The sequence below is a fragment of the Sarcophilus harrisii genome, chromosome 6 (genome assembly GCF_902635505.1).
Source record: "Sarcophilus harrisii chromosome 6, mSarHar1.11, whole genome shotgun sequence".
Classification (NCBI taxonomy): Eukaryota; Metazoa; Chordata; class Mammalia; order Dasyuromorphia; family Dasyuridae; genus Sarcophilus; species Sarcophilus harrisii.
In genome coordinates this window covers 84,330,650-84,356,322 of record NC_045431.1, presented here as the reverse complement: position 1 = coordinate 84,356,322, position 25,673 = coordinate 84,330,650, and the positions used below count along the sequence as shown (strand labels likewise).

The 25,673-nt window shown below is 32.3% G+C and overlaps 1 long non-coding RNA gene across 1 annotated transcript in view; it reads left to right on the top strand.

The window, feature by feature from the left end:
* LOC116420018 overlaps nt 1-25,673 on the top strand; it is a 56,060-nt gene that overhangs the window by 15,285 nt on the left and 15,102 nt on the right. The window contains exon 2 of the long non-coding RNA XR_004230345.1: nt 12,715-12,760. This is a non-coding gene — a long non-coding RNA (uncharacterized LOC116420018). The remainder of the gene's footprint in view (nt 1-12,714; nt 12,761-25,673) is intronic.

Genomic DNA, 25,673 nt, shown 5'->3' with positions numbered 1-25,673 from the left:
AAAGAGTTTGCTAATGTGGAGAGGTCCTAAAATCTTGATGAAACTGCGCATGTAGTTACCCAGAATACATAAAGAAAAGCCCACTTAGTGGAGAGTTAATTTATGGTAATGATATTATAACTAACATAAGTTCACTCAAGGAGAGAAAAGAAGAGAAATTGTGCAGTCACAATGTTGGGGGAGAGATTCATTGTTCTGCATTCTATTGTTGCTACTTTCTAATTGGCTGATTTCTGTGTTATATTTTGTGGAACTATCAAATAATAACCTGATGATATAATTACAGGTTATGCTATCTTGACCATTGTTCTAGGGAGACTCATAATTAATGATTTCTATGGGGCTCAGGGCTGGGGGCAGGTTTGGACTAGGGGACAACAATCAGAATCCCATCAATATTATCCAGTTTTTAACTCACTTCCAAAATATTCTTCTGATCACCCAATGCCAGGGTGGGGGGGAAGGGAGGGAACCTTCCCTGAAATAATTAGGACTTGGTCCAGACTAAGATAAGGAGCTCTTGATTGATCCACTTACAAGAAGTACCTTTTTTATCTCTACCTTGACTAGACTATGAAAGTGATCAGCCTAAAAAAAGGAAAACATATTTGATTTGATTAATGGAAGTATTTTTGACTAGCTGGAATAGAGTGATAAAAGCAGGATGGAATGACTTTAGCAAAACTATATTGAAAGTTGTGATTAACGTTCTGCTTAAAGTAACAAACTATTAAATGTACTGTGGCCTAAACTTGGAAACCAGTTCAATTTTGAATTTTGTCTCTTATCCAGCAATAGTATAAATTGGAACTCCATAATGGCTGCTGTTAGAAAAGTTTCCAAAGGAATGAAGGGACTGTCATTTTGCGATTTTTTTCCTCTAAAAAGAAACATGTTTAAATTAGCAAAAAATATTTGAATTCATAAAGTTATTTCTAATAGACTTGTACTTCAAATGAAGAGGAAAAAAAATCCTTCTATAGTTTCTGACTCTAAAATCCCATGGTCAACTCAATCCAATGTAGCAATTGTATATAACATATGATGTCATATAATGTTCAAGAAAGACACTGCCCTAGGTATCAGGTCAGAAAGACAAAATATTCTCATGGAGATTGTAGCTTACTGAATTTTACTGGTCTTCACATCATGTAATATGTTTGTGAGTTTTGTTAAATATTGGATTCAGATTTCTTCCTTTATATTATTTGATTCTTAACTTTTTTAAAAACAAATTTGTACCTATAATACGAATGCCACTCACTTTAAAATGAAATCTGTGAATTGCAGCAGCAATATTTTGTCCTCCCTCTTCATGAAAAATATTAAAACTCATCATGATTCAAGCATGCTCTTAGTCTAATTCATTTTAAATTATTAAATGAATACAAAGGTTTTAAGGAATCCAAGTCTCATTACAAGTGATCTAATACCAAAGCAAATAAAGAAATTATTGTAGCATACTAGTTGTCATTTTACCTAATAAAACAATATCTAATATGATGTTACTAAATGATTTACTATTTTTAAAAGCACTCAGTAGCTACATGTTACATAGTAGGTACTTTATAAAATTTTCATTTCATTTTCATTTTCTCTATAAAATTGTGAATGAGAATAAAAAGTAAAAAAAAAATTGCCAGCTAGATGCAATTGCTGACTAGTTCATTGTCAAAGAAATCTATAAGAATATGTGTTGATGTGTATATATATATGTGTGTGTGTGTGTGTGTGTGTGTGTATGTGTATTTCCATTATAATTTCTTCTAATACATGCACCTGTGTATATTTGTCATTACAGGCATTATTGTTTGAAATTTAATATCTTTGATAAGACTTCAAGATACTATTTTCTATACTAGAAATTAGCAGCATAAATCAAATTATTTTTATCATTTTAACTAATGCCTTTTTTTAAATACCAAGTCTTTCCAAGATATAAAAATCATCAATATCAATTCTTGCCTTGCAAGAAAGAAAAAAGACAAAAGTCAATCAATGCTATTATTATGTCAAAGTGAAAGCAATACTTGTAATTTGCTGTTTTACACCTGCTGAAAGAATGGAAGGCTATTATATTACCTATCTTCTGGACAAAGATCGCTGGGTACATTTATTCAGATTTTGGCTTCTTTTAGTCTTCTTTTAATTTACATCATTCAAGACAATGAATAGAGGTTGTGAATTAGATATAAGGCAAGAGGATAAAAAATGGCAGATATCAGTCAATAAGACTATTAAGCACTGACTATGTGCCAAGCATAATATAGTCTACATTTTAAAAGAGAGTCAATGTGCAAAAAATAATTTTTCAATGTATTAGTTCATGCATTTTTATGATTTTTGAATTTATCATATCTTTATAGCAGATATAGTCTATTCCATTCTTTTGTCAGTTTGTTTAGTCATACTCCAAATTATGGACATCCACATCATATTCTATAAATTTGCTACCATAAAGATTGTAGCTATGAAAAGTTTGCATGGTTTAAATCACTGATAATGATACTTGTTTGGGACAAGTTTTCTGTACACTCTCCTTCTTGTGCCCAGGGTTTAACAAATTTCAGTATAAAAGGTTTAAAATGCAATATATGATTGGATTGGGGGAAGGGAAGAGAAGTAAAAGGGGAAAATGACATTTCCTGGAATCATTCAGGAAAGTAAATGATGAACAATAAAAGATGAATAAGGAACAACTACTACTTCCCATCTTAGAAGATGAAGCTTAATATTAGGATCCAGCAAAAATAAAATGAGAGACTTTTATAAATGGAGGATATAGATAAAAAGAAAAAAATTTCCTTTGTTTTAATAATAGGGAAAACAACTATATCTCCTTAATTAAAGATTTATTTTTATCTGTTATCTTGATATGAGGTTCCATATGCTAAAGTCTAGAAATTGTAATATGTGTCATTTTTTCAAGTCATGAGTTTAAATAGCAATTTGAACAGAAAGCACAAATTAAAAACATTTCCAATGTTTAATTTCACAAACATTGATTAATCTCCAATGAAATGCAAGTTATTATGATAGGCTTGGGTGCTACAAAGTCAAAATTAAATAGTACCTGACCTCAAGAAATATATTCCACTAGAGAACAATGTGACATAAAGGAAAGAACATTGACAGTCAGGGAGATATAAGTGAATTATTAGGCATTAGTAGCTATGGGGTCTTGGGCAAGTGACTTGATCTCTCAGTCTCAGTTTCCTCATCTACAAAAGGATAATAATAATAACTTCCTTATAGGATTGTTGTGATGATCAAATGATTTAATATCTGTAAAGTGTTTTGCAAACCCTGAAGAAATAAATGTGTTTATATCTCTCTATGCCACTCTTCTTTCTCTTTTTTCTCTCTATCTCCTGTCTCCCTCCCTTCCTTCCTCCCTCCCTCTTTCCCACCCTTCTCCTCTCTCTCTCTCTCTCTCTCTCTCTCTCTCTCTCTCTCTCTCTCTCTCTCTTCACTATTTCTCTTCATGTATTTTAGCAGATAAGTAAGTTCACAATAATCTGAGAAGAAAAAGGCCATTAATAGCTAGAAACATCAAGGAAAGCTTTACATAGCTTCTACACATTTCAAAAACTTCTACATTCCTAGAACTTAGAGTTAAATGTTACCTTTTTGATCATTGAATCCAGTTTCTTAATTTTACAGATTAAATGCTAAAGTTCATATAGATGAGTACCACTGTTACTCGTATGATTTCAGCAAATTACTTCTCTTTGGACCTTACTTTTTGAATATATAAAATAAAAGAGTTAATTTGGATCAAAGATTTCTGAGAACCTTTCTAAGGCTAAAAAGTTCAATTCTTTTTATCAGAGACAAGATTTCAAGGTAGGATATCAGACTCCAAGTTTGTCACTCTTTTCACTAAATGCTTTTGTCACCCCAACAGAAACAAATAATAATGATAATTCCTTAATTTTTTTCTCCCTATATTTATAAACTCCCTGAATCAAAGGAGATAGAAATGGTCTCTGCCCTCAGGGAGTTCACAGTATAATGAAAATATTATATAAATGACTAATTTGAATATATAAAATTCATATAAGTCTTACACCATTGTATATTTATGAATTGAGTTCATATTTTCAGAACCAAATATACATTTATTTACTAAGCAAAGTGTCAATAGTAATAAGACAAAATTATACTTCTTCTAACTCTAGATAATTAGCAAATCCTTCTTACATCTAGCTTGGTTACATGGGTTCAAATAAAAAAAAATTTGTGGCTTTTAGATCTACTTCTTAATGAATAATAAATGCATAATATAAGATTTTCTGAGTGATTTCCAAATATAATTTTGGTTTACTTTCTTGAATAATCAATCAGAGATTGAGAACTGTGAAAATACAGTGGATTTGCATTATCCTAATTTCACTCCTAATATTATTTATTAACAAAAGTGAAAAAAATAAGGGAGGGCACTCTAAACAATGAGAGATCCTGTGGCCTTCAAGAAATAATATTATTCTATGCAATTAATATCTAAAGTGATATACTTACATTTTTTGTATTCATTTCAGTTTTTCAATGTTTTTGAAATGTCCTAAGTACTCCCTCCAATGGTAAGTGTTGCCACCCACCCATACTTTTTGATCCTGTGTGAATCTTGTCCAACTCCTTCTAGATCTCTTACCATTCACACCAAGCATGTGTTGCAACTTTTGCAAAACATTGGTTACATGCATGTTCCCCATTAGTTTTTGTTTTGCAATCTATTTATCTCATTTTCAAGCTAAGAGTGATTTCAGAACTTCCTAAATAGTTTCTACAACCACTCAAAACACTTCGGACTAAAAGTACATATAGTAAAAAATAGATGAATGTAGTATAGTTCACTTATAAAGGTCCTGGATTGTGAGCACCTTGTTGTGCATTCTCTCAAATTCTAAAATAACAAACTTGATGGTTATATCAATCAAATATTTAAACCTAGGTCCACTGGTTTCCCAATTAAGTTGATGCCCTAATTCACCTAGGATTTAATCACTTAACAGAATCTTACTACAAGTGGGTATCATTCAAGGCTCTGTCCAATCTTTTCTTCCTCTAGTCTGTTTTCTTGAGCAATCTCATCATTTTATATAGTTTCAGTTATCATCTCCATGTCAATCATTCGTACATCTGTTTGCAAAGCTCTAAGCTCTCAGCTAATATTCAGTCTTCAATCTCTGCCTATTGGACATTTCAAAATGCATATATCAGAAACATATTAAAATAAACTTGTCCAGAGGTGAACTCATTTTCTCTTGAAAACACACCCCACATCCCAATTTCCCTAATATTACTACTGAGAATTCTTCCAGTGGCTTAGGCTTTCACACTAGGTATTATCCTAGATTCTTCACTATCTTCACACCACCCCATCAACACAACGATATTCAATCACTTTCCAAGTCCTGTCATTTTTATCCTCATGATATCTTTAATATATTCCCTCTTTTTACCTGTAACATTATTACCACTTTAGTGCATGCCTTTATTACCTCCTGGGTTGCAATAACAATCATTTTGGTTGATCTCCTTATCTCAAATCTCTCTCCACTCTAATCTACTCTTCACTGAACTGTCAAATTGATTTTCCAAAAGTACAAATACGATCATAGGACTCACCTATTCAATAAATTCTAGTGGTTCCTATTCAATATAAGATCCTGACTTTTAAAGCTCTTTGTAAGCTAGAACCTTCCTAACTTTTATCTATGTAGGCCTTACTCCCCTTCAAATATATTTTAAATTGATTTAGCATTTTATTTTTCCAAATTAGATGTAAAAACAAATTTTTGACATTTATTTTTCTTTTCCTTTCCTCTGTCTCTACCCCATCCTCCAATTGAAAAGGCAAGCAATTCGATCTAGTTTATAATGTGTAGTCATGCAAAAATATTCTAATATTAGTCATGTTATAAAAGAAAACATAAATCATAAAAGCACCTTCAAGAAAAAGAAATAAAGTAAAAAATGCATACTTTAATATGTTTTCAAATGCCATCAGTTCTTTCTGTGGGCATGGGTAGCATTTTTTAAAAATCATACTGGTTTAGAATTGTCTTGAATCATTGCTGAGAAAACTTTTTGCTGAGAAAACTTAACCCATTCAGAGCTGATCAGTCATCTTTCAATATTGCTGTTACTTCATAGAAAGGACATTCAGACATTTCATTCAGCTTGTGTAAGTCTTTTTCTGAAAGCATCTTGCTCATCATTTCTTATATGACAATAGTATTCCATCATAATTACATGCCACAATTTGTTTAGTCATCCCTCAACTGACGAGTATGTCTTCACTTTCCAAATCTTTTCACCAGAAAAGAACTGCTATAAAATTTTTGTACATACAGGTTCTTTTGTGTGTGTGTGTGTGTGTGTGTTTTATTTATTTTTTCTGGGATATGGACCTAGTAGTGATATTGCTAGGTCAAAGGGCATGCATGATTTTATAACTCTTTGGGCATAGTTCCTAACAATTGACAATTTCACCAACAATGATGCATTAATGACTTGTTTTTCACAGCATCTCCAACATTAGTCATTTTCCCTTTTTGTTCCCTCAGAATTGTTTTAATTTGCATTTCGCCAATCAGTAGTAAGTTGGAGCATCCCCTTGCCCCCAACATAGATAACTTTTATTACTTCCTAGGAGTAATTTGCAACATTTATCAATTGGGGAATGACTCTTATTTTTATGTATTTGACTTTTCTCTGTATGATAAATGAGTCCTTTATCAAAGAAAAATTGTTTTCAATTTTTTTCACAGTTCAATTTACTAATTGTAATTTTCTCCATCACACTTCTCCCCTCTACAATTTTTCTTTCTCTCTCTCCTTCTACCCTCTTCCTCCTCAAAAACATTTTGATTCTAATACTCCCTTCCTAATCTGTCCCACCCCAGTCTATACTCCTCCCTTCTTTTATTCCCTTTTGCTCCTATATTCCTGTAGAGTAATGTAGATTTCTCTATCCTATTGAATATGTATACTATTTATACTATTCTCTCTTTGAGCCAATTCTAATGGGAGTAAACTTCACTCACTTCCCCTTAGCTGCCTCCTCTTATCCTTCAACATAAAAGCTTTTTCTTGCTTACTTACCTTTTTACTCTTCTCATGAGTTTGTATTGGAAAGTTATTTTTTTTCCTATTTAGCTCTAGTCTTTTCATCAAGAATACTTGAAAGTCCTCTATTTTATTGAATATACATATTTTCCCCTTGAAGAATTATACTTAGTTTTACTGAGTGTGTGGTTATTGATTGTAATCCTGGCTCCTTTGCCTTCTGGAATCTCATATTCTAAGACCTCTGACTATTTTATAGAGCAAGTCTTAAATCTTGTGTTATTCTGACTGTGGCTCCTCAATATTTGAATTGTTTCTTATTAGGGGCTTGTAACACTTTCTCATTGATTTGGAGTTTTGTAATCTGACTCTGATATTCCAGAGAGTTTTTCATTTGGGGATCTCTTTTAGGAAGTGATCAATGGATTCTTTCATTCTATTTCATCCTCTGGTTTTATAATCTCAGGGAAGTTTTTCTTGATAGTTTTTTAAAAGTAATGTCTAGATTCTTTTTTGGTAGTCTGATAATTTTAAAATCATTTCTCCTGGATTTATTTTTCAATCAGATTTTTTCCCCAAGGAGATATTTCAAATATTTACATATTTTATTCTATTTTTTCATCCTTTTGATTTGATTTTATTGTTTCTTGATTTCTCATAAAGTTATTAATTTCCATTTGTTCAATTCTAATTTTTAAGGAATTATTTTCTTCCGTTAGCTTTTGTACCATCTTTTCCATTTGACCAATTTTGCTTTTTTGCGGTATTCTTCTCATTGTACCTTCTTTTGTACCTTTTATTTTTTGGTACCTCTTACTTTTTTGTACTTATGTTTTTAAGGTATTATTTTCTTCAGCATTTTTTTTGTATCTCATTTATCAACCTGTTATATGTTTTTAATTATTTTTTTGCATCATTCTCATTTCTCTTCCCATCTTTTGCTCTATCCCTCCTCCTTGATTTCCAAAATACTTTTTTGAGTTCTTCCATATTCTGAGACTGATTTATAGTTTTCTTGGAGGTTTTCTATGTAGGAGCTTTAACTTTGTAATCTTCTGAATGTATGTTTCGATCTTCCTTGTCATCGTGATAACTTTCTATGGTCAGAATAGTGTTCTGTTTTTTGCTCATTTCCCCAATTTATTACTTGACTTTTAACTCGTTCTTAAAATAAGGTTCTACTTCCAGAGTTCAGGGTACACTGTTCCAAGTTTCAGAGGTTTTATGTGATGTTTTTCAGTGATACTACTAGAGACCAGTAAATTTTCAGGTTCTTCCAAAATAGTATAATCCAAGAAAGGTTTTTATTTCCCTTCTTGTCTGTGAGTGGGCCCAAGGATTCTTTTCTGGCCTGGAATTGGGGAGGGTATCTGCTTTATTGTGACCATAAGCTCTGATGAGATAGTGTTCCTCCTTTCCCTAGGACTTCCAATCAAGACTGCAGCTTAGATCTGAACATGGGTAAAGCTACAGAGTCCTGTCTCAGGGTTGTCAAAAAGTCCCAGGTAATCTTCTGACCCCTTTAATATCTGTGTGCTGAGAGCTCCACAACCAGCTATTACTGATTCAGGGGCTTCTAAGATATGCTCCTGGTCTTCTGGGGCCTGGTCTGCTGGCTTGTGATGGACTTTTCCACTCTCATCCAGGTGTGATAGACTTTTCCTATTCACCTTCTAAATTACCTTGGGCTGGAAAACTGTCTCAGTGCATCTCTTTCTGGGTTCTGCTGTTGTAGGATTTGTTTAAAGTCATTATTTGAATGTATTTGAGGGAGTGCCAGGGAGAGCTCAAGAAGGTCCCTGCCATTTTGGCTCCATCTCTCCCCTTCATATATTTTGCAAACTAGCAATACTGGCCTCCTTGCTGTTCATTTGCACAAGATATTGTATTCCAGAGAGTCTAGACATTTTCACTGGTTATCTCCTGTGTCTGGAATTCTCTCCTTTCTCCTTGCCATTTTCAGTTTTCCTGGTTCCTTTAATTCATAGTTATAATTCTCACCTTCTATAAGAATTTTTTCCCAGTCCTCATTAACAATAGTAACTTCTTTCTTTACTTGAACATAATAATCCCATTAGACTGTGAGATTCTTGAGAGAAGAAACTATATTTCCCTCCTCTTTTATATCTCTATAGCTTAGCATAATGCCGATAAATTCTTAGTGACTTGACTTGAAAAGTGTCCTACCAAGTATTTTTGCCTCTATTTTAAGAATTCCAAGACATTAAAGGCCAGATGGAACATCCATACAGCTGAACCTGGAATGTTTCCAGTTGGTATTAGTGCCTAGAGGGAAATATATGGACCCAATTGGAAATCAGTACTATTGTTGACTAAAAATTACTCTCATTGATTTGTGAGGGTAACAGCCCTATGTCAGAATCAAATAAGTATTGAATGTCTTAAATCCTGATTGTTCATATATTTACCTACTTAAAATCTGAGATGGAAATTTTTCTCTCTAAAGTGAGTGGTCAAATTGATTCCTTTTACTAAATGGAGAAATAACAAAGTATATGGAAGTGGATGGTTGTTGCTAATAAAGTTAGAAAGACAGTTTTTAATTCCATCTCATGCACTTATTTTCGTAATTCTGAGTGAGTCACAAATGTTGTATTCAATGACCACTAAGGTCCCTTCCCAGCTTTAAATCTATGTCCATTTTCCAAGTGAAGCTTCTCTCAACCCACACAATGAAGAATGCCTGTTGCCTATATTATATCTAGCTTGATGAACAGACCATGGAGATGATCCAACAGTACTCATACATTTGACAGTCACCACATATGAACAATGAGTTGGGCTTATGATTAAACAGAGAAAGTGAATATAGTGGAATGTATTTGGGAAATTTTCCCATGCTTTCAACAACCCCAAGATTCTCCCATGAAGGAAAATAATATCTTCTCAGAATCAGTGTTCTTATGGTAATGGTGCTATATACCTTCATTGGGAGAAGAAAGAAAAAAAGAAAGAAAGGAAGGAAGGAAGGAAGGAAGGAAGGAAGGAAGAAAGAAAGAAAGAAAGAAAGAAAGAAAGAGAAAAAAGAAAGGAAGAAGGAAAGAAAAAAGAAAGGAAGGAAGAAAGAAAGAAAAAAGAAAGGAAGGAAGGAAGGAAGAAAGAAAGAAGGAAAGAAAAAAGAAAGGAAGGAAGGAAGGAAGAAAGAAAGAAAAAAGAAAGGAAGAAGGAAAGAAAAAAGAAAGAAGGAAGGAAAGAAAAAAGAAAGAAAAAAGAAAGGAAGAAAGAAAGAAAGAAAGGAAGGAAGGAAGGAAGGAAGGAAGGAAGGAAGGAAGGAAGGAAGGAAGGAAGAAAGAAAGGAAGGAAGGAAGGAAGAAAGAAAGAGAGGGAGGGAAGGAGGAAGGAAGAAAAAAGGAAAGAAGGAAATAGAGGTAGAAGAAGACAAAAGAGGAAAGAGAAAGAGGAGAAAGAGAAAGAGAGAGAAGAGGGAAAGAAGAGAGGGAAGGGTTAGCAAGGAGAGGGTTTGCTCAAACCTTTGTTCTAGAATTTTCTTATATATTAGCAAATATCACCATGCATGATACCTTATATGTTAAGAAGTATCAAATAGATGTAGTTGCAACTTCTTCAAATATTCTCATTGTTCTTTTGCATGAATATCTAACTTCTGGAAGATCAGTGTCCATCTTTTGCAAAAGATCCCTGCTGTTAGCAAACCCTGGAGTGGGAGGTTAGAGTAAAACATCTGAATAAATCTAGCAAAGGGTATTTAAAACTAGTAGAGAGTTAGTGGTGGTGCCTTTGTTCCCCCTCCCCCATAGATTCCCTTGGGCATTAATTAAGTATTTGCCAGCATATCCTTTTACATAATTAATTTTTCCCATGCATCAAAAAACTTCAAACTGAGAGAAAGAACTGACAGAGGAATTAGAAGGGGCAGGAGGCTGGTAGTTCTGGAACCCTGCTCTAATTGGGAATGGATTAAAGAGAAAACAATATATTTATATTTGGAAGGGTATGAAGGTCTTCTAGATTGGAAAGAAATAAGAGGATAAGAAAAGAAGGAGAGGGAGAGAATGAGGGAGGGATTTCTAAAGGGAACACTACTCACATCAGATCCTGTTTAAAGAGAGAACCACATATAATATCTTCTAAATTTATAAAGAGATAATAGGGTGAGGGAATAGAAGTATATAAGTTTGTGTAAATTAATGGAAATGGGATAAAAAGGGAACATTTTATATATATATATATATATATATATATATATATATATATATATATTTAGAAGGATATAAAAATCATCTAAATTGAGAAAGAAACAAAAGGAAAAGGGGTAAATGTAAAGGGAAAGTGTAAGGGAGGGATCCTTGGATGGGGCAAGTAGGTTAAAAAATAGGAGGGCAAGGTATATCAAGTAGAAATAAGACAGAGGTATGTGAAGGGATAGGAAATGAGATACACACAAACATAAAGATCAGAAGAAGAATTTATTAGGTAAAAAAAAAAAAACTGAGATAGTAACCATGATTTCAGAAGTTTAAGTTAAAACACATTTAATCAAAAGAAAAAAATAAAGTATATTACATCAGCATATTAATTAATATTGTTTTAAACTATTTAAAATAACTAGACAGTATATATAAAGTTGGAATATTGCTTTAGTGGAAGAAATGTAGAGTTGGGTAGTTAGGAAAAAATGTAAAGAGAAACAAAGGGTGAATAAGCAGGGTATGGTTTTACATAGCTACATGTGAATGTATATGTATATATAAATATGAAATATGTATGATTATAGATATTGATGTATATGAATATGTGAGTATATATAGTTGTATGTACATGTTTGTGTGTGTATGTCTCTGTTTTTCTTTTAATACATTCATACATACAAACACATTTAATTCTAGTCTTCTTCAGGGGAAGGGAAAGGGGAAACAAAGAATAAAGTAAAAAGTGCACAATAGAGAACAAAATAAAACCTACAAGAGAAAAAAAAAAGATGGACAGCTCTGATATAATGTGAAGTATTTATTATACATGATTTCTTGATCCGAAAATTTATTACTTTATTTTTTAATCTGCTCTTATGTTCTGATATATGCATGGCTTTTTTTTTTTCTTTGTCCTTTGGATAAGTTTAAAATTAAAAAAACAAAACAAAACTTCAAACTGAATGTGAAGCACAGTCATATTGAATAAATCATTATCTCGAATAATACCAAGGATCTGGATTATAGAGTCTGTGACAGTTATATAGATATTATGTCCATTATCATGTAAATGAAATGCTCCAGATATAACCTTGTTATTTTTTAATATTCATCTTCTTTTTTAAAATGGATGATCAAAATAGGAGCATGTCACCCCCAAAGAAAATAGGTTGGTTTTACTCCTTTAGGTAGAGAAAATTGACTGGTTTAAACATGTTGATAGCAATTGATCATTTATGATTTTCTATTTGCAAATGAACAATAAAAAATCTTCATAATGTATAATGTGTCCATAGTGCCTCAGATACAGTAAAAAATACATTTTTTAAAGTAGAGCTAGAGTTTCCAGTAAAGATACTTTACTTTTGTAATAATGAAAGCAAATTGCTTTAATTCTTGCCATTTATGTGATCTTATTTTCAAATGCAATTGTGACCCTTTGCTTTCATTCTGTTTTTTGGCTTTACAGATCCTTAAATGCTTATGTTTGTTTAGCAGAGACCAGCCTTCTTCATGTAAGTAAAATCTGACAACCAGTCATTGGCCTAGATTCTTGTTTTTCTTTGAAGTCATATTACAAATTGCTCAGACTTCAGCACACAAAGATGCTACAACCTTAAGAAAAAACAAGGTTTCTTTCTTAATATCTTGAAGTTGAAAGGGAATTAAAAAAAACTGCTTTATTTTGCTCCCTCAAACAACTTTCATTCCTGATAATTATCTCACAGATGGTTTTAATAAATAACATGCTGACAAAGAACCATGCCTTTGTAGTACTTCAGTATAAATCAAGTGGAAATGCGACGTATCGTGTATAATCATATTTCCAAATGGGTAATAACCAGGAGGAAGATCACTAATCACACTCTAAGTTTCTCCTATGAAGTTGCAATGTGATCACTACTTTGCCAGATTCTTACAATAGCGAGATCCTCAAATTGAATTTTTTTTGCCCCAAAGATTACCATATATTTAGATAATTTATGTGCTTAAAGGGCTGGGGTTGAGGGAGGCACACTGGGCAGGAGCTGAAGTGAATAATAGAATCAGGTTAATTGATATTATCCCTTGAAAAGGTGGCATATGCGGGAAGCTAATTCCCATAAATTCATGGTTCATTTATAATTTAACAATTCTTATGCTATGACTAGGTTAACAACAAGAATTTTTCTTTTTATATGTATCTCTAATGTGGAATCTATCCCTTTGAAGGGATAGAGTAGGATTGCAAAGCATAGTGTCCATTCCAGATTAGTTCTAATTGAGGGGGCACAGCTTTCCCCAAACAGAATTAGACAATTCAATTCCTTCTAGAGTGATCAAAACCTTTAGAGAGAATACTAGAAGCACCAAGTAGGCTAAGGAGGGGTCAAATTATCTCTTTGGGGAATATTGAATACAATATATGTTGGATTCTTTTTGTTGGAATAAGCATAATGGAAGAAGGATTGGACTTGGAAATAGAAACTGGGAAAATCCCAATTTTTCCACTTAGCAGGTGGGTAGCTTTGTCTTTTGATCTCTGTGAGCTACAATGTTTTCCTCTGCAAACTGAAAAGAATAATACCCATTTCAACTATGCCATGGGTTTATTGTGAAAATTTTAAGTTAAACACTTTGGAAATGATGTGACATATATGTTGGTATGTATACACATATGTATATTTTAATATATTGAAATATTTGTGCACTTATTCAAGCACATATAGATATATGTGTGTGTACATACACATAAATACATATGTATATGTCTCTCTCTATGTCTTATCTGTCCATCTATCATCTATCAGCAGCCAGGCGGCACAGTGGATAGAGTGCTGGAGCTGTTCAGGAAAACCTTAGTTCAGATCTGATTCAGACACTTACTAGCTGTGTGACCCTGGACAAGTCACTTAACCCTGTTTGCCTCAATTTCCTCATCTGTAAAATGAGCTGGAGAGGAAAATGGCAAATTGCTTCTGTATCTGGCCAAGAAAATCCTAGATAAGGTCATGAAGAATCAGAAATTACTAAAATGTCTAAACAACAAGAACATTCATCTATCTACTTTTCTTTCTTTTCTTCTATCTATCTATCTATCTATCTATCTAAAGTTTCTACCATTTGCCTTATACTATGTTGAGGATTGATAATAACAACATAAAGAAACAATAGGAGACAAAAAGTTCATCTATAAATATATGCAACACAGATATAATAAAGTAGTTATGTAAAGGGGAGTATTTACTATATCTTAGTTAACATCTTTTTGTTCACCCTTTCAGCGCACATTTAGGGTTAGTCAGTCTCCACAATTTGGGGAATGTTATCCTTTTCCTGTATTTATGTAGTTTTATATTAGATATTTACATTTGCACAATGACAAACACATATATCTATAATCTCATTCAATCTTCACAACAACCCTATAAATTGGGTGCTATTTTCTCCATTTTACAGAGGAGGAAACCAAAGCAAAGGGATTTGCTCAAGGTCATAGAGTTATGCCAGAGATAGAATGCAAACCCAGCTCTTCCTTTACATCACCTGTCTCCTCCATTACATCACCTAGACTACTAGTGGTAATTGATAAAAAATGATAAAAGTTCCTTAATAGTTATTGACCTCCAATTGGACCTTGATTCACTTAACAACTCTGTGACTCTGAACAAATGGCAATCTCTTTCAATCTCAGTTTCCTCATGAGTAAAATGAGGATAAGAAAAACTGTCTCCTAGGGTTGTTTTGGTCATAAAAGGAGACAATATTTGTAAAGTGCCCTGCTTAAAGTGCTATATAAATGTTAGCTATTATTATTAACTCACTTTTACTGACCATAGATGATAGTATGAAAAAATTACATCAGCCTCCTTCAACTTTATAGAATAGAATAAGAATAATGACATTAAATGTCAGAGACAATCCCTGAAGATATTTAAATTTTAGGACTTAGTCCTAAGAGTCTTATGAATAATTATGTGCTATTCAAAGCATTGCAATGGAAAAAGATAACCCTTGATATCAATTCACCATTATCTTAAATAAGTAGTGTCCACTTCTAGAGTATTATCCTATTCACGTCCTGCAGTGAAGAGTAATTTTATAATTTGATTCTTAAGCTCTCCTTTTTTAATCAAATATTTAACAAGACCTATTTATCTTTTTTCCTTTAAGTTCAGATAAGGAAACCTTGGTAGTTAACTTGTTATTAAGTAAGTTGCCAAAGGTCATTCTATAAGTCAGTGGTTGAACACAGCCAGGAACATGAAACTCTTGAGTTCCTACTGAATTGTTTAAGCCACTGAGCCATAGTACTGCCCCGCTGCTCCATTATTCCACTGGGCAATGAACAGTGCTTTTGGAATCAAAGCTCATGCAGCCTTCGTAATGCTTAACATTTGTAATTAATGTGCTTGCTGTTCCCTGGAGACATTTTGCCATAGGTCATCACAACTGGACCCATGTAGATAATTAATCCTGATTATCACCAAATGTGGTTTGTCCATTGATTAGTCCAATGATCATGTAGAAATGATTGCACATATTTCCATTTTCTCAGAGGCATATTTATAGCATATTTGAAACACAAATCAAAAGAAAGTGCTATTATTGGTTCATTAGAAGTATTTTCAATGTTTATTGAACAGTGGCAGACAGATTCTGAGGACTTTGAACCATGAGGAGATGGGATGATGTCAGTTTGTATCTACATGACAGAAGTAGAATGAATAAAACCTGAACAATTTAACCTTATATGATCTGTTCAAATTAATTAAGTCATTGCTGTATACAAGGCAAGGTTGCTCTTGTCACTTATATTGGCATTTGGACTTTGATCAATTCCCTTAACCTCTCAGCGCCCATAGGCAACTCGTTAAGGCTTTAAGTTGTAATTGCAGAACAGCTGCTGATATTCAGTAGCAGTTTCCTCAATAGGAATTCTCTACTCCAAGGATGTCTCAAATCCAGATCAATATACACACATGTATGTATTAGTATGTTTATGCATCTGGTTTCAAATTAAGTGTATATATATATATATATATATATATGTGTGTGTATATATATATATACATAATTTATACATAATATATACAAATACATATTTAACTACATATATGTATATAGTTAAATATGTATTTGCAAATACATGGGTTTATATGGGTTTATATTTACCCACATGCATATGAATGTATGCATTTCATGTGGTTTATGTGGGATATGTGTGTGTGTTAAAGCAAAGTGCTAAATTAAGTGTTGGAGACATAATAACAAGGACAAAAATAAAGAAAGAAATATTAGCATCGTCTGGTGTCAAGAAATATATGCACACATTAGTAAGTACAGTATGCATGTGTATATAGAAGTAATTTCAGTGTGTTCTGTTTGTTTAAAAAAAATGAAACGAACTTATTTTCTGACTGCTGTTATAAGCAAATAATGAGATCTATTTTCTTTTCAGCATATTGGGAACTGGTAAGAATCAAAGAGGAAGAACCTTTTTTCTGCATTAAAAATGTTCGCTTTTTAAAAATCTTAATGCAACTGTCATTTTTATTTTTATTGCTTTTATGTGTGTTTGCTTATGCATACCAATGTGCCAGGATATTACTATTTCTAGCCTCTTCATTCAAATTATATTTACAATTATGAGTGAAAGACTTAACTTTTCTTATTAAGACAATTCCAAAGTACCCAAGCAGAAAAGTGCTGTTCACATCCAGAGAGAAAACTTATGAACTCTGAAAATAGATTAAAGTAAGCTCTTATTATTTTATTTTTCTTATGGTTTTGTGTATGAATGTGTGTTCTCTTTTGCAACATGTCTAATATGGAAATATGCTTTGTATGACTTCATATGTATAACTGGTATCATATTACTTGCTTTCTCAAGAGATGAAAGAGGATCAGGAAGAAGGGAAATAACTTGAAACTCAAAATTAAAAAAAAAACAATGAAGTGTTACTTGAAATTACAAAATATTTAATGTAATAATAAAATATATTAAAAACAATTATGATGAATGAACCACACAAAAGCAAGATATTGTAAAGATTTTTGAGAAATTGCTTATTTACTATATCTTATGATTTTTATTAGGTTTGTTTAAATCATTTTCTTATAAATATAATTAAAATTTTCCCAGTCAATCAGGAAATGTGTACTGGGATTTCTATTTGGTTTGCAAAAAATGTCACCTAGGAATGATAAATGATTTTTCATCAACTTATAATTAGAAGTCAAAATATAATGGAAAGAGCAAGTGTATGGGCTCTGGAGTTAGATGACCTGGCTTTCAATTCAATTTTGTTTTTAACCAGTCTTTCGCACATTGAATCATTGTAGAGTTCAGTATATCTCCTTGACATGCTTCCCCTAGGGTTGAAATGGCAAAAGTAAAGCCTACAACCATATCCCCTTTTTTTTTTCATTTTTGGACTAAGGACAAATTCTAGATTCTGAATAAAATCTTCATTGGAAAGTAGAATGGTGAAGTTTCTAGTGATCTGTATTAAGCTTCAACTATTGAGAACCCTTTGCATATTTTGAAAAAAAATGTCACAGTCTAAGTGTGTCTATGAACAAAAGAGATAAACCTCTTGGATCTGAAGGTGCGAACTGGGTCCATTTGGGCTGAGCATACTTTATAGTTAAGGATCAAAAAAATGGCAAAAGGCTGTATGGAAGAGTCAGCATTAAGCTTGTGTTTACAATTCCATTATACATGCTAATCACTTCCTTGCTTAAATGAGATTCTTTGTCTTGATTATAATTGTCATAATGGGGAAAATGCTGATAAAAGTCCAAGTCTACTACCAAACAATTACAGGATACCCATATTTCTGAAATTGAAGCATATTATCATCAACAGGTATCAATTAATGTAATGAAAAGAAAACACACATTACTATTCCAATAATACACATGAACAGGATCGTACTTAAGGTTTTATAGTTATTATTCTGTCCTGTTTTGGATACTTATCTACTCATTTGGTTTTCATTGAATGCATATTCAGAATAGATTTACATATTTTGATTAAATTAAATAAAACAACAGTCAGAGCAAATGAACCCTAGTCATGATTTGGAGTCATATAGATCAGTTAAGGAATAGAATGATTGAATTTTTCTCTTTTCAATTGCTTACTTTAATGTTATGTCGACTTATCTCTGTGAATTCAATATTACATTTGGTTTATTACTTATAAGTGGTATTATTGGATAGCCTAAAGTTTCCATCATCATCCCAATTAGATTGCTTATAAGTTTAAATTAACAGTTGCACATTCACAAATACTATTTTATATCCATTAGGTCTTTATAAGTACATACATGGTAGAAGTATCAAGGTGATAATTTTGTAATGATAGACTTTTTCTTCTTTCATATCCTTTCAGGTAGTTTCCTTTAACCTCCACCTGTAGGTTTATCCCTATGCAGTGGTGTTTTGGAACCAGTTAGATTTATTGTTAAATTTTTCACTATGAACTTTTATAACTTGGAAATCAATGTCATAAATCAGGGCTTGATATATTGTTTTGTTGATTTTCTAGACTTAAGAAAGCTGTGAAGGAAAAGTTGTTAAATTTAAATGTCCTATATACATATACATTTGGAGACACAGTTGTTAAAATTTTGTGAGCATACCAATCGCCCCATCCCATTCACCGAGAGGTAATATGTATAGACCGTACTCATACAGATAGCTTAGTCTATTAACTCTAAGCTACTCTTCTGTCAGTTTAATTGATTAGCTTCATCCTGATCATCATTAGACTCCTGTGACTGCTGCCTAGACTTCCAGATATTTCCATTTTCTCTGGCCTAATTGAAAACCCTTTAGTTTTCATATTATTCATATTGTAAAGTTTCAGAGCAATCCTGGAGATAAGTGCTATTCTTATCCTCATTTTACAGGTGAGGAAACTGAAGCCTGAAGACTTGTCCTGTGTCACATAGCTATTAACCATCTGAGACAGGACTTGAATTCATGGCTTCCTGATTTCATCTCTAATGCTCTATTCCTCTGTACCACATTATCTCCTCTTAGGATGGCCTTGTGAAAACCTTAAGAATAAGAAGACTGATTATAGATAATCAATGATAAGGAAGAGTTGGTCTGTTAGTAATTCAAGTTATATAGAGAGTGAATAAAAGTTAACTTTTGTATATTTTCTTAAGCCTTAAATATACATGCATATATAAAATAGATATATATAAAATATGTAAGTATATCCACCTCCATATATATGTATATATACATATATGTTTATAGTAGTCTCAAAACAACTTTTCCACGATATATGAGCATAATTAATACATTTGTGGGGCTGAGGGGAATTATATATATATATATATTTTTTTTCCAAATTACAACTGAAAAACATTTTTAAAACATATTTAAAAATTTTTAAGTTTCAAATTTTCTTCCTCTCTTTTTCTTCCCCTCTCTTTGAGAAGACAACTAATTTAGTATAGATTATAAGGTTATACAAAACATATTTCAATGTCTATTGTCATCTTGTAAAAGAAAACATGCCAAAAAACCAAAACCAAAACAAACCAAACAACCAACAATAAAAAACCCAATCCAAACTCACCCAACCATAAAAATAAAGAAGTTTTAAAAGGTGTATAGCATTTTTCATAAGTCCTCCAAAACTGCAAGATCATTCATTGCTGAAAATAACTGTCATTCACAGTTGAATATCATACACTTTTGTAGTTACTGCATATAATATTCTCCTAGTTCTGCTCACTTCACTTTGCATTGGTTCATGCAATATGCCCAGATTTTTATGAAAGCATGATGCTTGTCATTTCTTATAGCAAAATAGTATTTCAGTATAATCATATACAGAAGAGCAACCTCAAGTTCATAGAGATGATTGGGGTTTGCCAGTTGCCACATATCTAATCATTCTTGGAGACTGGATGAGGACCTAAATCTTCCCAGTTAATCCATCACTCCAGCTATTATGCCATAATTCACTTTCTATTGTCTCTGATCAGTAGAAAATAGGAGCTTGAAAAACTTTGAGTTTTGCCTTGATTTTCAGGGTGATAAAAGACATAGGTAGTCTTAGAAGAAAGAACTGATAGGGTAACAGCATACTGTATAAATGATATTGTCACTTGTGTTGAATAGAAATTGAAGATGGGCAATGTCAAACATGGAGAAGATTAAAGTAGGTGGCAGATTTTCTGGATTTGAATTATTGCTTGGGAGTTGAGTCAGGGTTATGTATTTAATCAAGGCAAATGATAATATTAATAGAGGATTTGATTAGAAAAAAGATGCATTTATACCATGGGATTGGATGCAACATCAAAGTCATCTGGCCCACGACATATGTGGACAAGAGCAATTTTTTTATAACTTTTCCATTAAGTGCTTGAAGACATTCAGCAATGGGGAATTCATTATTTCCTGAGGCAGATTATACTTTTTCTGAAAAGTAATTGGTAAGAAGTTGTATCTGACAAAAATGAAAAGAGAAAAACCCCAAAAATTTCACCAAAAGAAACAAGTTGTTCTATAGTGTCATAGACACAAATTGCCTTGTATATATGAAACCTCAATATAGGTGTTTTTATATATGTATTCTTTGTTATTTGTCTTCTACATGCTCTCTTGGTGTATGCATCTGAGTGATGTTCCCTACACATGTACTTCTTCACAGTATATATTTGTTACACATTTATTTTGTATGTCTTTATATGTTTCCTACATTGATCCATATTTCCCATTGAATATGTGTGCATTTTTAGGAGAATGTGTTTCAGAGTAATGGGGAAATGTTTTTATTTATTTATTTTGCTATGCTACCTTATTTACAGTCTTTGCCTTAAACTAATTGTGTCAGTTGGCTATCAAACATAAAAGCTGTAATGGTCACCTTCAGTTGATATAGATTCATGGTATTGGGGTGGGGTATTTTGTGATATTCAGGATATTTTGTGATATGGAAGAACTATAATGGGAAGATGAATTATAGCTACAAAAAGCAAAAGAAATACATTCTGACGTTGTGATTCCAAGAATAAAGAAATTAGAATGAGAAAGAATAAAAGAAACAAGCTATTTTAAAGGATTCTTTTCTCTCTTATAAATTTACTTTTTTTTTCTCCTAGTCAATTCAATTAGCTTATTGCTTTATATCTCCAAATATATATGTAACCAAAGGCACGTTAGTCTAAACAGTCATGAGCTGGAATCAAAAGTAATATTTTATAAAGGAACTGACTTCTTTCCCTTGTCTCCTTAGCAAATTATTGTGTTGTCTTTTGAACACAATTGTAGGTCAGTGGTTCTTCACTTTGATCACTGCCAGACTATTCACATTCACTCTGGAGGACCAAGCTGACAGTTGCTTTGACTGCCCTGGAGATGCAGACAGAATATTGGCTTCTGAGTTAAGAAGTCTGCTTAGAAGCTTAATGGCCAGTGATGTTAGAGCTGGTTCCAATTCTCCTCTGGGAACTAGAGGAATGCCTTTACTTACCTGAGCTACTGGAAATTATTCTCTTGGTGACTGGTCTCACTTAAGATGGGGAGAAGAGGAAATGTTTTTCACTTTTCCTGGATGAACATTTTAGATGCCCCTAATGAGTGTTTTAAGAATTCTGAGGCTTATGCACTATAATTCAAAAGAATGCAAAAACATTAAATGGCTACTTTGTACAAAGTATAGTAAATGCTTACTGGGTTTGGAGTTGGGAAACCTAGATTTGAATCCTAGATTTATTATTTTTAATAAAGTTTTTTATTTCTCAAAACATAGGCATGGATAATTCTTTGATATTAACCCTTGCAAAACCTTTTGCTCCAAATCCTCCCTTTTCCCCACTCTCTCCCCTAAATGGCAAAGGGTTCAATATATGTTAAATGTGGTAGAAATATATGCTAAATCCAATATAGTCATACATATTTGTACAATTATCTTGATGCACAAGGAAAATCTAATCCAACCAGAAAAAAATGAAGAAGAAAAAAATGCAATCAAATAACAATTAAAAAGTGTGAAAATGCTATGTTGTGATCTACCCTCAGTTCCCATAGACCTGTCTCTGGGTGTAGATGGTTCTTTTCATCACAAGATCACTGGAACTGGCCTGAATCTTCTCATTGTTGGAAAGAGCCACGTCTATCAGAATTGATTCTGGTATAATCTTCTACAATGATCTCTTGGTTCTGCTCATTTCACTTAGCATCAGTTCATGTAAATATCTCCAGGTCTCTCTGAAATCATATTGCTATATCTAAATCACTTCATTTTTTATGAACATGTTTCCTCATTTATGAAATAAATAGATACAATTTAATTAATCAATAAGCATATATTAATTGTTAATTATGTGCCAGGACACTCTGTTAGCTACTTAATACATGGCTGTATTTAGTATAGTAGTGCTTAATAATGCTAGTTGACTTGATTTGACTTACAAATAAATAAAATAGATCCTGTTCTAAAGAAACTTGCATTCTTATTGACAGGGGTGGGGAAGCATCAAAGTTATTGATCTTTTAGGTTCTTTTCAGTTTTAAATTATACAATTCTTCCTAATACTATTTTAAGAAAAAAAATCAAACTTATTATGAATGATTTGAATGTAACAATTTTCATGAAAAGTATAACTAAGATTTGTTTAAGGTCAATATATAAATTTGGAGCAATATATCTGGAATAAATAATGTAATATTTTGTGTTAATATTTCAAGGAACTGTGATTTAGTCACTATGGATAGCCCCACATCTTTAACTTCATAATACATTGGAGGTTCCTTCAAAGCTGCTAGAGCCAAAAATCCCTCATCCTTCACCCATCTTGGTGAACTTCTCCACCCCTAACTACACTGGTTGTCACGTGGCAGATACGGTGAGCCCATTTCTCCGCCTATATTAGAACCAATTTCCATCTTGGCAAGATCTGTCAGAACTTGAGCTGTCCTGATACAATCATAATGAATGCACCTAGAAGGTGACATGAATAGAATGCTGGGCTTAAAAGGAAACCTTAATTTGCCTCAAGTACTTACTAGCTACATGGCACAGAGCATTTTACTTAGTTTCTCTTACTTCAGTTGCAGAATAGGGATAGTAATAAGTTCTATTTCACAGGGATATAGTGAGAATCAAATAGAAAATATGTGTGAAGTACCTTATAAACATTTAGCCACTATTAAGTATTGGCTATTATTTTTATAAGAACCAAGGATCATCTTCATGCTACAGCAAAGCATAGTAGTAGGACCCTAATAAAGATTTTTATTACTAAATTACTTCATATAATATGATAGGCTGTCAAAACAAAGTCATAGTAGCAGTCAAAATAATATAATTGTAAGGGAATAACTTCTTCCTCTTTTTTTCCTGATAGATTGCTTTGTTGTCATTGAAAAAAATAAAATTTATACCAGTTTTTTTTTTTTCTCCATGTGGACATATTTGGAGAAAAATTCAATCTCTTGTGGCTTCCATTTTCTCCCATTCCAATATCATAGTTAATGTGTAGAATACATTTTTATAAGTATTATTAGCATCTTCTATGATATTTCAAGATTTCTCTTTCACTATATAGAATTTCTAGAGCTTCAAGAGACCTTAGAGAAAATCTGATTCAACCTCCTCAATTTTCCAATAAGGAAACACTTAATTAAAAATTTAAGTGACCCGCTGAAAGTCACAAATATAAGAACAATTGATATATATATACACACAAATATATGCAAAGTACCCAACAGTTTTTTAAAAGCATGAGAATGAGAATGAATTTGTTTCTAAATATGTCAGCAGAAGATAATCTTTTCAATCTTTTTTCCATCTTAGGTTTCCACTATGGCTGATAAGAATCAGAATAGTTATATATTATATACAATTTTTCAGGAAAGGATATTTTATAAAATGAAGTATACCTACCTTTTCTGGTCTTAGTTTTCACATCTTTTTCTGTCAAAAACAATATCTCATTTACGTACTCTAATTTGTTTTATAATTTGGCCACCAATTTTCTAGAAAATACATACTCAGTTTGTTTTCAATTCTTTGCCACTGCAATAAAGGCTGTCCTACCTCCATCTCTGTTTCTTTCTCTATTTCTCTGACTCTCATTGCTTCTGTCTCTCTGTGTCTGTCTGTCTGTCTCTCCCTCTCTCTCCCTCCCCTTTCTTACCATATACATTTATACATCTATACAGATATCAATTTGTATATGTATATACATATACATTTTTGAGCCAGTAGTATCACTAGTTCTACACACACATACCACATATATATATATATTACATACGCAAATATGTTTATGCATATACCGTTTTTCCCATAGGTCTATTAGTGTTACTACTGAATTACAGAATATATACAGCTTTTTGAATCTTATGGTATAATTCCAAATTGCTGTTTGGAATGGTTGGATTACTATACTGTTTGAACAATAGTATAATTAGTATAAACAAACAGTCTTAACAAAAGTAGATCAAGTTCTTCCTTCTTGAGTTGCCTTATATTGTTGGTAGGATCTGTTCATCTTTTCTTTTCATGCTCTCTTTTTCATGCTATCTTTTCTTTTTATCTTTGGCCTTCTAGGTACTGAGGTTCCTCTCAGTAAATAATTGAATGAATTAGTTAAGTTATTGTGAAATCTAAATCTAGTTTTTAAGATATGAGTATATATTTTCATTTTTAGGGTCAGTTGTGAAAATGCCATGATGAGTTTATAATAATTTTAATTGTTCTATATTTTTTATTGAGTTAGAAATGCCCTCTAATGTTCATGTCCTTCCTTGTTCTCTTTCAATTCCCATCTTTTGAATTTTGTTTGGGGTCATTGAAATTTGGTCAGTCACAGCACTTATTGGCCACATACAAAAGCTATTAAAATCAACCACTATCTGCTAAAAATTGTCTAAATGAATATGGGCCCCCTTCCCCTACTAATGTAAAATAACGAAAGACTTATTAAAACAATAGACTATCATCAGAAGAAAGATAATCCCATATTATTCCTTCTACTTCTTTAAGACTCAGATTCAACAACATTTTCTGTGTGATAGCTTTACAGAAGTCCTTAAGTACTATTCCTTTGTCTGCAAAACTAACATATTGAACCATTTTATAACTATTTGTATTCATTACTTTACACACTTGTGCATATACATATATATGTGCATATTGTCTGTTCCTGCATATGAGCTCTCTGCAAGTAAATAATGTATGTATTCCCCTTGATCCAAGAACAGTGCCTGTAATATGTTAGGCATTTACTAATAAATCCTTTTTTCATTGTCAGGAAAACCTGAGTTTGAATCTAAGAAAGTAATTGTTTGATTCCTAATAAGTGATTGACCCTCTTTGGGTCATAATTTACTCATCTGACAAAAGAAGGATTGAATTCAATGACATTTGAGGTCCTTTATAGATCTAAGCCCACCATCTTATGTTCC